Source organism: Saccostrea echinata, unplaced genomic scaffold (assembly GCF_033153115.1).
Source record: "Saccostrea echinata isolate AGI-Se365-2 ecotype Australia unplaced genomic scaffold, CSIRO_AGI_Sech_v1 ptg000014l, whole genome shotgun sequence".
In the NCBI taxonomy this organism is placed as follows: domain Eukaryota; kingdom Metazoa; phylum Mollusca; class Bivalvia; order Ostreida; family Ostreidae; genus Saccostrea; species Saccostrea echinata.
The window spans coordinates 913,551-925,728 of NW_026889763.1; the positions used below are offsets into that span (position 1 = coordinate 913,551).

At 32.1% G+C, this 12,178-nt stretch overlaps 2 long non-coding RNA genes across 3 annotated transcripts; one reads left to right on the forward strand and one right to left on the reverse strand.

The window, feature by feature from the left end:
- Nucleotides 1–2,055: 2,055 nt before the first annotated feature.
- LOC133187089 (uncharacterized) lies at nucleotides 2,056–3,299 on the reverse strand. Its single transcript, XR_009721119.1, has 3 exons — nucleotides 3,094–3,299; nucleotides 2,590–2,663; nucleotides 2,056–2,104 (listed from the first exon to the last, which is right to left on the reverse strand). It is a non-coding gene; the product is annotated as an uncharacterized LOC133187089 (long non-coding RNA).
- Nucleotides 3,300–4,158: 859 nt separating this feature from the next.
- On the forward strand, nucleotides 4,159–6,925 carry LOC133187090 (uncharacterized). Of its 2 annotated transcripts, none has more exons than XR_009721120.1 (3): nucleotides 4,159–4,228; nucleotides 5,964–6,046; nucleotides 6,689–6,925. It is a non-coding gene; the product is annotated as an uncharacterized LOC133187090 (long non-coding RNA). The 2 variants fall into 2 exon arrangements; XR_009721121.1 differs by lacking the exon at nucleotides 4,159–4,228 and adding an exon at nucleotides 4,433–4,451.
- Nucleotides 6,926–12,178: the final 5,253 nt, after the last annotated feature.

Here is a 12,178-nt window from a genome sequence, read left to right on the forward strand (position 1 = left end):
TACCCCTGGAAGTCATGATTTGAACAAACTTGGATCTACACTACCTGAGGATGCTTCCATATAAGTTTCATATTTTCAAGCACAGTGGTTCTTGACAAGTTTTTAGGTGATGCCATCAATTTTTCACAAATTCATGATTATCTCCCCTTGGAAGAAGGTGTGGCCCTTCATTTGAACAAACTTGAATTCCCTTTACCCAAGGATACTTTGTGGAAAGTTTGGTTGAAATTGGCACAGTGGTTCTTGAGAAGAAGATGAAAATGTGAAAAGTTTACAACCACGACAACGACGACGACAGACAATGGACATATTTCGATCAGAAAAGCTCACTTGAGCCTTCGGCTCAGGTGAGCTAAAAAAAAGTTTCATCCTTTTCCTTTGGAATGCCGTCGACAGCTTGAAGCATCAACTCTGTACCTTGGCATGGTGCAACAGGCCCTATTGCTAAATGTACTGACTGTAAAATATTCCTGAACAGTATTGCAAATAGTCCAATTTCTGAGATACTTGACACTTTAAGGAAGGGTAATCTCCATTTGACAGGATATGCTTTGCATGATTGAACAATTTATGCTGAGATCTTTCATCTTTTGACCAATTTATATGCACTGATGATATGAATTCAAAATCTGTAAAAGCAATGACAAATTGATGTTTGAATTAAAGTTCATAATTGATATTGCAATAATTATGATAATCAAAGAAGACATTTTTGTACAGTAAATTTTCATTTATACCCAAAAGCAAAAGAGCATGTATTTTGATGTTCTAAATGACATTGGGAATTAGGGAATAATTTCAATTTTACAACAAAGGGACCTTGGCAATGCTAGCCTGAATCACCTTTATTTCCTATTTTGTAAGAGATCCAAATGCCTTAAATGGCTAATTGAGTTTAATGCAAACCTGCAAATGATCCAAATATAAAACAAGCTAATTCAGAGAATTGTGGCCCCCAATTATGGAAAAAAATGAGGATGGAAGAACTGGACCAAAAAAAAAAATGCAGATGGAAAAAGAAAAAGGTCAACCTTAACCTTTCAGCTTTTGGCCTTAAAGTCAATTGGTGTCTTTTTTTATTAAAGAAATAAATTCAAGACCTCAAAGAGAACCAAAGTTATCACCAGGACATTATTTATTGCAAGATATGAATTTTTCAACTAAACCTTTTAACTTTGAAATCAAAGGGGATTTCTTTAAGTCATTGGGAATTATGATATAAAATTTAACAGAAAAAGCTCAAGGGAAACTAAAGTTATTATTTGAGTTTTTTTTGTATTGTAGGAATTTCCAACCTTGACCTTTTGACCTCAAATCAATAGGGATCTTCTCTAGGCTGTAAGGAGTTGTGATATGAAATGATATTGCAAAAGCTCAAAGGCTTTAAGAGATATTGTTCCCAAATTAAAGTGTTATAGTACATACATGTGCAGACAGAATGACCAATGGACAGACCAATAAACATTTATTGGGGGGGTTGGGGGGTTGGAGGCTGTTACCTGCAGGTATTAGGTCATATGTTTTCTGTTAAGTCCATGACTTCTTCCATTTTCCTCCATTCTTTGCTCTGTAAAATAATTGAAAAAGCCATGAAGTATATATACCCTTATACATTACAGTTAATGCTAAAAATGCTAATGCTGAAACATTTTGAATGAATCATAATTAAATAATTTTAAAGCTCAAAACTTGAACTATATGAACTGGACTTTTCAGTTTATCAGTCACATATTCAGGCATCTTCACCATTTAAACCTAACTTCACATAAATTGCTCTTTGTTACTTTACTTATCAGTAATGTGAATGAGCAGTTACATGTATATTATCATGATTATAGTAACTTGTATGTATACATTATAAAATGTTAACCACATGTACAAACTCTGGTTCATGTCATTGAACTGCATGAGAACAATGTCCACTTGGTTATATTTTTCAGTGTGGAAATGAAACATATTTGTTAATTTTATTTTTTGAGATATTAAACATTGACATTATCTTTATTATTATGTAGTACCTTAAAAATATTATATTATATTACAGTAAGTGATCACCTGTTTGGTTTGATTCAATTGTTGCCTTGTCAATAGGAACACATTTCTGCTAAAGAATAAACATTAATTTTAATATTAACTATACAATACTTAATAATCCTCATAGTTACATGAATACTTATAACCAGTTATGTACACATAAAATGAAACAGAAATCACACTTGAGATTTTATTTTTAGAACTAATTCAAAACAATATGCAATTGAAATTTTATTTCCAAACAGGATTGGATCATTTACATGTGAAATGATCAATATTATGAAACTATTGAGTGTAAAAGCCATTCATCAACATTTACTGTAGAATCCTTAATTTATGTGAGTACTAAATATACTCGAATGAGAACAAGAATTAGCAAGTGGACTGCTGCTCAAGAGTTTTCACTTTTTACATGTATTTCAGCTATAACATAATAAAAGCAGGTAATTTTGCTTCATAAGTGAAACTTGATGTATAAGCTACTGAGTAAATTTTAGAAATAATTTGATAAAACTTTTACATATAATTATAAACACACAGTATATGTATATGTACCTTTAAGCTCTTCCTTCAGCTTTACTTCCATACTGATTTTTTAAAGTGTGTTTCTATACATCTTTTGCATATACCTGTAACAATTAGGAATCAAATTAGTTGATAGATATAAATCATTATAGATTGGACATGTAAGTTGTATAAACTTGATATCAATAGGTTTTCACAACTATAAACACAAAGTCAGTAAATATTTCCAATTATGATATCACTTTGTGATATTATATTTACATGTATAGGGTTGTCCTTAAGACCTGTGGGACTGGGGAATTTCTTCACCTATAATGACATAATTCCCCAATTACTCTGGTATTGCCCTCTCAACCCTCACTAAGGGGAGGAACCCCCAACATGCTTTTTTTTTTTTATAAATCTGTTTCATTTCTTATTGACAACCCAAATATCATGTACAGTGTCTCTCTGAAAACTTTAAGGTCAGAAATTAAGTTAATTTCAATGGTTTAGCAAAATTCCTTAAGTTTTTAAACTGCATAATGTTCTTACCAGTTCCAACAGGCAAAACCTCATTCAGCTTGACCCTCTCGGTTAACGGGTTTGCATAATAGCGTCTCCCCTATCAGGTATGGGTGACAACATGTTCTTTTTTCCTTTTCCAGTGTAGACCAAGTATATTTCTGTGTTTGACACATACATGTACATGTAGGTATGTTTACAGAAATTAGAATGTCCAAGTCCCATAACAGCTGTATGGTTCAAGATGGTTAACGATAAGAAGCGTTTCACGGACAGAAATGTCTTATGTGCTGCATTTAAAATACCTTGTATATTCAGCTGAATCTATTTTACAATCTTTCAACAAAGCTAGAGATCTTTTATCATAATATTGTCCTCAAATCAACACTTCATCTTTTCGTCTGCCATTAAGACATCACACTTTTAATTCCTTTAAATAAGGAGAGTTCCACTAAGGGAGATAATTTTTCTAATAGTTTCAGCCAACTTCAATCTATTTTTAAATTAGCATAATGCCATTTGCAACCAAATTCCTTTTAACTATATATTGATTTAGAAGGATTTTTGCAATTAAACTGATATTTATAATGTTTTAAGCGTTTCTTGGGTTTTTACAGCATTCTAAAGATAGTGGTATTTTAAACACATTGATTTAATCTAATTTTAGACCCCACTTTTACAGAATCAGTGTTGATAAATGAAATTAAATAAAATATTTCTAGTTAGAGCACTTCCTTTAAATTTATTTAATATGTAACATTTGAATAAAAGTGCATTTTTTCCTGCAATTTTTTTCTCTTAATCTATGGGTGTTTTTCAAAATATTTTCATAAAATGTGCTAAAAATAGAATATAGGGCTATAATAGGGATCCCCAAAGGTACCTGACAGTTTTGATACTGGGATTTATTAGAGGACACATGATGCTAATCAGAAACAATAAAATCAGTCAAAATGATCACAATGCCTTTCATAATAAAATTTGGATTTTGCATGGTTTTCTCTTAGACACGCATTTAAAAATTCTGTGCAGACGGATGCATTATATTCCTAGAATTACCCAATACCAACCAAAGAAAAAAAAAACGGCGACAAGATTATGAGGATATTGGAATTTCTACATGATGTTTGTAAACAAAATTATGACGAAGACCTGCTCTATTTTTGTAAGTAGATCTAGAATTATTGAATTTGTTATTTATTTCATTTAAAGCATGTTAATACATGGCTCATAGATTCTTTTTTTTTTTTTGAAGTCTAAAGATCTATAGATCATCCTGATTCCTCGTTAACTGATGAAACAATCTTATGAATTTCTGTCACTGTAAAGTGTTTGCAGAGCTAGCAGTCGATGGGGTTATTCAGTAGTACATTATACAAGTTAACAAAGTAAATAATCGTCAGAAAATTATACACATCGGAATATTATTCTTTCGTTCGAATTTCCTCAATGACAACGTTGTAGGCTAGTATTCGTTCGTTCGAATATTCTCAATGTGTACACTAGCTGATGATTGTACTTAAAAAATTATTCTGTCATGTCTAAATTTGTCTGTAATTTGCAAGTAACAATTTATAAGTATCTTGATCACAGTCATCAGCATTACTGATTAGAAAATTAATTATCTTCTCTCAGACATGGTTAAAAGTATCCTACTACTGTAGTGTACTAGGGATTAACAAACATTGCATGTGTTGCAAGTACTATTTTTTTTTTTTTTTGGTGTCAAAATAAATTTTGAGATATGAGGGGTCAGTGCTTATAGTACATGTCATGATGGACATAATTAATAACCCCCAAAACTCCTAATTATATTGTTTGGAAGTATCCAAATATCAAATTACTAATTCTCTGTTAGAAAATTGGTTGATTATCTGAAGTTTACATAGGACATGTACCCACATGATTATTGATATAATCAATGTTTTTTTTTAATCTCTGAAAAACAGTCTTTAAACTTTGAGTGAAAAATCAATCTTTATACTGCTAAACTCATTTTTTATACCATGAATACATACTTAGGAATATCATTATTAAGTTATGTTCATGTTCTTTTGAGGGGAAAAAATATACATCATGTAGATGCTTATGTGTAAGTAAATTATAAAAGACAAAAATGCTAGGACTTTTTTATTTTACATAATTATTTATTTGTAAAAATATTTTTTCTATTAATTGGAAATGAAATAAAAAAAAGTTCTAGCTTTATTACTAATAATATGATTTTTTATTAGAATTGATAGGATATTGGATGTTTAAGAAATAAAGACCGCATTCTCGTGAATGTTGCAGGATAACCTGCAATGTTAATGTAGACATAGATTTAAATTACACAAGGACTCCCATGCCAATTTCAATAGTCCTCACCCACTGAAGTCAAACACAAAGGTAGTCGCACGAGATTTACATGCATATTTAGCCTCCTTAGCGTCAGACACAGAGACAGGTGCGCACGAGATTTTCATGCATATTAGGCCTTCTTAGCTCCTGACCTATCGACCTGCCTAATTTACATTCCGATAGAATTATCAAGAAATCAATTCCGCTAACTTTCAAAGAGTTACCACAGAGAAAAAAAAAACAGACATGGAAATATTATGGCATGACATCATGAAAAATTCTCAAGGGCATAAAACTACTATATACAGATACCGGTAAATGAATGCAGAACATGCACAAAGTTTCATTTATGGTATATTGATAGATAAAAATAATTTATACTTTTATACTTCGACCTCAGTAGGGGTAAATTTTAGCGTCAGTCATTTTGGCTGGATCGAGAAATTTGAGTGATCGATATTCAATTCATTTTCTAATTTTAGTGAAAAATTTAATCCATGCTTTGTTATTATACATGTAATTGGTATTGTATGATTTATTCTATTTTTTTTCTTTAACAGAAAATGAAGGTATAGTAGCTGACATATAGTGTACATGTACCATTTGAAGATTTGTCCCCCTTGTAGATACAAGAAATGCAAAGGTAATTCTTTGTGAAAATAGAGAGAATGAATAATAAAATTTTTCAAACCATACAACAAAAACTACTTTGAATAATTAGTACGCAACCAACCATTTACAATTTAATTTTGCAGTTTTATTTCTTTAACATTGAAAAAAAATCAAATTTGATATTTTTTTTAGCTCTACTGGTCAGAGATCAGAAGAGCTTATGGGATAGGAAGGTGTCCCTCGTCCATCTGTCTAGCTGTCCGTCTGTCTGTCTGTCCATGGCGTCTAGTTGTTTGTCTGTCTAGCTGTCCATCTGTTTGTAATTTTTCAAAACACTACTCCTCCTACAGTTTTATTCTGATTTCAATATAACTTAGACTGCACTAAGGTACATTTCAATGAACGGTGCTGCCATGGTTACTAAAAATAGAAATTTCTGTAAAATTCCTTAAAAACGCTACTCCACCTACAATTTTGGTATGATTTCAATATAATGTGGCACACAAGTAGACTACACTTAGATACATAATTCTATTTATTGCTGTCTGTTGCAAAGTTTCAAATCCAAGTGTTACTTTTTCTTTGTTATACATATAGACCAGGAGAGCTACAGTCTCATCAGAGACTTCTGGTTTATCCTTTTCATCACACAGCGACTTTCTTTTTTTTCCAGTGTACACAGATACATACACATAAAAGGAGACATCACCTCATGATCTGTGGATCCATTGAAAACTTTAAGGACAAAACTTTTGATAATTCATTCATGTATAGAGTGTTGACTCGAATATTGAATATCTAATGAATGGAACCAAGAGAATTAATTTAAGAAGTATTATATTGTATATTACTCTTCTTATTCATCTGTCAAATTTCTTAATTAAAAATTAAACTTAAAGGCTTAAATAAGGATTTTTTTCATTATTTTAATTAGAACAAGTTCTTTAATTTATTTTTCTCTTATATAAACGGGCATTTAAGGTCATACGCAACGTAGTTTGCACTTTATTGGGTTCTTCCCTGGAGTTGAAGAGTTCCACTAAATGAAGGACCTGTGTGCAATATTTTTATTGTCTATATATGGATTTGTAAATCTCTTCTAAAACAATTTTGATAAAAAAAATCTGGAATTTATGTTTTGTAATTTTTGTACATTTTTTTTGAATAATGCAAAATTTTTCAAACTTTAATATCTTTTCAAAATCCCTGGAAATGCATGCTGATTTTTTGTTTAAAAATATGTTATATGGTACATGTATTATAAGTTTAAATTTAGAATATCTTGAAAAATTATCAGTAGGTAAGGTATCTTGCGTATGTCCTTAAATGTAAAATGAAGGTATGTGTACCTTTATTCAATGAACTAGGGAACTCATGAAGTGTGCATATTTATATAATAGTGTTGTATTTTGCATGCACTATTCTTAAAAAGTAGTCAGGGTTTGACACATGGTGCACAAGCCGGAGGCTTTAGGTATAATGTACAGATAGTTTTAGAGAATAGTAGTTGAGTGATGGGGTCAATTGCAAGAAACTATTTTAGAAGAATTATTTTGTTTATTTTTCATCTTAAGTGTTAGCTGCAGAACTGTAGCTCTCTGAAAAAATATATATTGACAGACGGGAGAGCTACAGTGCCACCCATAGAAAAAACTGTATATTTATTGTGCACTTTTTGTGCGCTGTTTCTCGATTTATTTCTCAGTGTTTTTAAAACTGTCATCTCAAAATATTACTAAACGTGTGTTTCTAACATATTCTTTCACTGTTTCCACAATAAATCATTCCTTATAATTGTTTTTAACAGCCCTCCTGGCCCTGAAATTGAAATCATTGAACATTTTGCCTATTTATACTGCCATTTTGTTCTTCACGAGAATTTGGTCCAACGCACTTAGTACAAGTGTAAACTACATAAAGTTATAGAGGAGTAAGGACTTTTTTGAAATGTAGCTTTGTTTTCAATTGAGGTAAGAATTTCGAAGAATTAATTCAGAACGGAGCGCACTTTTTTGTGCGCAATAAATATACAGTTTTTTCAATGGGTGGCACTGTAGCTCTTTGGTCTGTCAACATATATTTTTTCTGAGAGCTACAGTTCTGCAGCTACTTAAGTGTAAAATATTTGAAACTAAGTTTATATATTATAGTACATTGATATTTATAACGGCGTCTGTGTTGTAATCGGTAGCGCGTCCGACTGACAATCTCGGGGTTGTGAGTTCGCTCCCAGGCATGGGCGCAGTCAGTTTTTCTTCAGAAAATGAAGTCGTGCACTATTTCGGCATAGTATGCTTATGCTATTTAAATCCTTAGAACACTATGCAAGAATAGTAGGGTATGGGTTATGTAGAGACAAACTGACAGGAAGCATAATAATTGACAATATGCATTTATGACAAGAAAATTGAAAATCTTCCTGAAAGAAGTTGAATAAATTTAAGCCACTTAAGTACCAAACTAGTTAAGATTAGATGTTATATCCGCTCACATAGTCACTACAGTCAGTTTAGCGAGTATGCGTGCGGATCTAACATCTTATTTAAATTACACGTAGATTGCTGAGGTAAAAGTTTAATACATGTACCCAATATCATTCTGCTATATTTGCATCCGCGTGGGTATTAACAGTGAGCATTAACTAACTGTGGCCTGGACCTCTTATTTTATGTGTTATGGGGTGTCCAAAACAAGGTGCATGCTGACGTTTAACAAAGAAGAAACTTGCAATGGCCTAAGGTGACTTGGCTATTATCAGTTGAATACATGTCAATGGTGCATGGTTATTATATGTACCAAAAAATAACAAGTAAAAGATCAGCAGAGTGCTTTTATTAAAGAAGTAACAGAACTAAGGAAAACTTGTTTTCTACTGGATGATATGAAACAATGAGTAGAGTACCACCGCAAATATTTCTGGATCCATGCCCTTTCATCATGTTTATTTTTGAACGGGTTCAATGAACTGTCAAAAATTCTTGATATGTTTAGTAGGTGTAGGTAGAAAGTTTTGAAATTAGTGAAAAGGTTGTTAAATATTTTTAATGCAAACTACCAGTAAATGTGCATAATGAAGATGGTTGAATTTTTTTTCAACATTATTTTCTGTTCATTTGTCAGATCGGGTTCGTTATGTGTAAAATAATTTCCAGCTGTCATTGGAACAAAACAAGGCATGATCAGGATCATACAAAGAAAATTAAAAGTAAAAATTAGGTAAATTATTACAGTTTGTGCATCTAAATAAGTTTTAAAACTCTCTTAAGAATCTCAGAGTGACTGATACGACCCAATTTCATGTGATTTTTTAATTGGAAACCTATCAGTTTAGTGCAGCAAACAGGCAAAGATCTAACAACGTGCATGGATCTGATCATGTTGTAAAGCTTGACAAATGGCACTTATGCAATAAATTAACCTAAATGATTAGGAGGAAAATAAACATAAAAAGATTTGTTCTTTCTTAATTGCATTTTTTATTTTTCCCATTCAAAATTTACATACAAGGAATAAAAGAAGGTAATCTACATACAAGGGAAATTGCCTTTTTACTTAAAAAAAAAACAAAAAAAAAAACTGAAAGTTATAGAGATAAAACCACTTTTGATTTTTTGATCTTTAATCATTGAAAAAATTAAACATTACCCCAAAATTGGTTAATTTTAAGAAATTTAAAAAAAAATGGTTTAGGAAACACATAACTTAAATGAAAATAAATAATTAATAGTAGTTAAACTGTTCAATAGTTTCTTTATTTGGTTTAAAACTGTTGTTTCTTTATCCCATGGGAGAATTTATTTCTATTTTGTAATGAATATGGGATAAATCCCACATTTATAAAGAGATGGGAGATTATCTTCTATATACAAGTATATGGGAGATTTTGTCCCATTATAAAGCATTCATGGGATTTTCAAACTTCTATGGGAGAAAAAATCCCACAGAATACCTTTTTCTCCCACAGAATAATGGTGGGATATTGGTTAGGAGAAAAAATCCCACCATTATCCCATGGGATTTCTTGGTTTCAGGTGTAATATCTTTTTACCTAGAAGATAATCAGGTGTAAATTTTGGTTCATGTGTTAAGTTTTAAAAAATCCCATCAGATGACATAAATGGTTTCCACATATCTTTGGAAAAGTGGTTGGCGAAAGTCCGGACAAATGTCGTGTCCGGAGTTAAATGTCGCACTGTTTTGGACGATTAAAAATCAACTGTCTTCGGAATTATGTATTGCGTGCTTGTTTGAATATGATGATTTGAATTTAAACCAAAACCGCAGATATATTTTTTAAAAAATATATCGCATTTATATATGCATTTAAAAAAGTAAATTGACGACACTCGCCAACTTGGATTATTTGGGCTATGGCCTATAGATTCACACTATATTTTAATTACTTGTATATATATCTTACAACTCACAATCATATGGGTAAAGCAATACAATTCAATACAACAAAAGATGTGTTTGTGAAACACTGATGCCCCCGTAAGACAGCTTATTGCGAAGGTTAAAGTTTCTCAAATGCAAGTCAAACTCCAAGGTCAAGAGATCAAAAATATTGTTACCCAAAGAAATGACTCGAGTCAGTAGATATACCTGGTAAATATGAAAGCCCAAGCACCAACAATTCAGAAGTTTTGTCAAGGTTAATGTTTTCTAAAAGTGGATCAAACTCCAAGGTCAAGGTCAAAGGGTCAAAATTAATGGTACGCAGGGGAAGACCTTGTCTTAAGAAATACACATGCAAAATATGTTTTTCAAAAGTAGGTCAAACTCCAAGGTCAAGGTCAAACGTTCAAATTGTTGGTATCCAAAGGAAGGTCTTGTCACAACAAATATACCTGTGAAATTTGAAAGTCCTAGTACTTACAGTTCAAATTTTATGACCAAGGTTATAAAGTTTTTGAAGAAGTTGGTCAGACTCCAAGGTCAAGGTCAAAAGGTAAAAAAAAAATACACTCAAGGAAAGGTTACACATGTGAAGTATGAAAGCCCTAGCACCAACTCTTCAAAAGTTATGGCCAAGGTAAAATTTTGGTAAATTGTTGCAAAAGTGGGTCAAACTCTAAGGTCAAGGGTCAAATATGTTGGTAACCAAAGGAAGGTCTTGTCACAATGAATACACATGTGAAATATGAAAGTCAAATCTCCAACTAATCAAAAGTTATAAGCAAGGTTAAAGTTTTCGCGAAGAAACAGACTAACAGACAAACAGACGGGCGGACAGGTCAAAAACTATATACCCCAGAATATTCGATTACGGCGGCATAAGAATGTACATATATAAAAGGCGTAGGTATATATTTTTACTCCAAATGTAACAACTGCGCGGACCTCATGTCTTAATTCTAGTGAATTTTTAATAAAGGTTCAAATAGTTAACTTTTAAGTGTTGGGCTCATTACATATTCAAGTTTCTGTTTGGGTGACGTGAGAGAGAATGAGGAACAATTATATCCAACATGGTTTTTTATAAGTATATATTTTAGTTGTATATTGATTCAAAAAGAAGTGAAATTCGTCGTTGCTGATGTCAACTACAGGAATAATTGATAGAGGTCTAAGGAATTTTTTTAAATCGAGCTTTTGTGTAGGTGAGGTAAGAGAAATAAATCCAAAACGATTGCAACTTTTTGTGCACAATAAATATACAGTACATGTATTTCCATGGGTGCACTGAAGCTCTCCGGTCTGTCAAAATGCTTTTTCCTTGGATCGAGCTACAGTTCTGCAGCTAAATACTGAGTTGATTTATTTTATTTTCAACATGGCGTCATTTTCTCCCCATGAAAATGTACAGAGAAAAAGTTTTTATGAACAGAAATCACTGTTGCTTACTGAAATGGATAAAACATGTAAAGTATTCAATATTACTTCATCTTCGTCCAATATAATGTTAAGAATACTTGAATACATAACGTAGATGTTTAGATAAAACGGCAGATCGCTCCAGTTCCATAAAAGTACCATGAATTTGGAACTCGAAACCCACGGTCGGTCTCGCTTCTCTTAATTACCTCTCACGGGAGGTAAGAGAAGCGAGACCGACCGTGGGTTTCCGACTATGTCGTGTGCAGTATAAGTAGTTTTCATAAGACGTACCCCCCCCCCGAGTTAATTCCCCTCGACCGCCATCTAGGAGGTCAAACTGGTG